Source organism: Contarinia nasturtii, unplaced genomic scaffold (genome assembly GCF_009176525.2).
Source record: "Contarinia nasturtii isolate CC-2019 unplaced genomic scaffold, AAFC_CNas_1.1 Cnas_scaffold_1357, whole genome shotgun sequence".
NCBI classification, from domain to species: domain Eukaryota; kingdom Metazoa; phylum Arthropoda; class Insecta; order Diptera; family Cecidomyiidae; genus Contarinia; species Contarinia nasturtii.
This window is the reverse complement of record NW_022198694.1, coordinates 1589-3400: the sequence shown is the minus strand read 5'-3', so window position 1 is coordinate 3400 and position 1812 is coordinate 1589. Positions and strand designations below refer to the sequence as shown.

Sequence of the window (1812 nt, the reverse complement as noted above, 5' to 3'; positions counted from 1 at the left end):
GTATAAATTTAGGGAGTTTTAAAGCAATCAGCAGATGATCAAGCAAAGACAAACGTTTATATTTTCATTGAATTATTATTTTCATTCGTTTTAAGACCAAAATTGCAAAACAGACATTTTGCGTCTAGTGAAGACAAATATTGGTCTATTTTTAAATTGCATCGTCTGTTCATCGAAAAGGAAAAGAAGTTGCGGGTATTTTGTGCCAAACAAAATGGATGAACAGTCGATGAGATTGATATTCATTATGTGATTTATCTTGAATTTTCAATAAAAACTTCTGATTTCTCTATTTTGTTCATAATGCGAAACCGAATTCATGAAGCAGTTTGGCTGGATACCTTTGATGTATTAAAAGACATTCAATGATAAATAGAGAGTAATTGAATAACAGTGATCCTGTTCGGTTTTTTTGTTGTTTATAAACGAGAAACATCGAAAACACATCAAGTAATTGATATATGTCCATATAAATATATGTGACTCCGTGGCGCAACGGTAGCGCGTCTGACTCCAGATCAGAAGGTTGCGTGTTCAAATCACGTCGGGGTCAAGTCGTCTTTTTTTTTACTTGGATGCATTCAGATATGTTACTTTCCACATTACACGCTATTTTCAACATTTTAATACATTTTTTTCCATCAAAATAAAATAAACAATGTAATTTGAAAATATATTTCTAATTTTTTTTTTTTTAAAGAAACAATGGAAAAGTTTTCGATTTACAATTTTTTTTATTGCAAAACTTAAAATAATTTCATTACGTAATAAATTCGGGGTTCTATTTAAATTCACGTCAAATTAAAATCGACCGAGAAAAAAAATTGATAACATTTTGACAGAAAGATAATTTATTTAAATACATGTGAATGGTATCAAACACATCGAAACAATTCCGGTTCACTTCAAATATGTTTCAATCAATGCTATTTTCATTAATTTTTGTTGAATTCAAATCGTTAGAATTAATTTTTTTTATAACGAAACGAAAAATAATGAAATCGAATAATAAATGACTGTGCAAATTTTGCATTTCATGATTATAATATGATTATGTCAAAAGTTTGTGTGAAGCTGAAAAACACAGTAAAACAGTAAAGACATCTGTGAATGTCTGCTGGTACTATGGTGAATTGATAATGTAGTTATTGCAGATTGATGCTTTTGAATAAGTTAAAGCTCATACCGTCCACTTTGGATTATCTATGTTTTACTATTGCAACGACGAAATCACAGATGGCGCAATAGGTACGCACTCAATTAATCGATATATTTTCTTGATCTTGGTAGCAATTCAAACATTATTCTCTTTGGAATATTATTAATTATTGAAGTTTTGGTTAATTGTAAAAATGAGAAAAAAGTTTGATTTTACGTACGAAATGTGCGTCAATCATCTTATTTTTTCTCGGTTTGGTTCGATCTCCTATTCCCTTTATGGAATGCCCGTTCCGATGCTTGTTACTGCTTTTGCACATCTACCTATATCGATATCTATTGAGATATGATGTGTATATTGAGTGTACAAAGATGTATAATCCGAGTTAAATACCAAAAAGGGCTAATGATGAGGATATATTGATGCAATTCGTAGTGTTATGTGATTGAGATTATAATGTGATGCACACACAATAATCTTCACATCTTTGCATGTAACATTATCAATTTTATAGATATCCACATTTGGATTAGCGTTTCGTATGTGTTTTATTGTTTCTGTAATTAGTCATGCATTAAAATCGATAAACGGTCATCGTTTCCAAGTTATATGCATATGAAAAAATTGGCCATACTATACATATTTGTTTTTTC

General features: G+C 29.9%; 1 non-coding gene across 1 annotated transcript; it reads left to right on the top strand.

Moving 5' to 3' along the window:
• The first annotated feature begins 481 nt into the window (after nt 1–481).
• Trnaw-cca lies at nt 482–553 on the top strand. The gene has a single exon. It is a non-coding gene; the product is annotated as a tRNA-Trp (tRNA).
• Nucleotides 554–1812: the final 1259 nt, after the last annotated feature.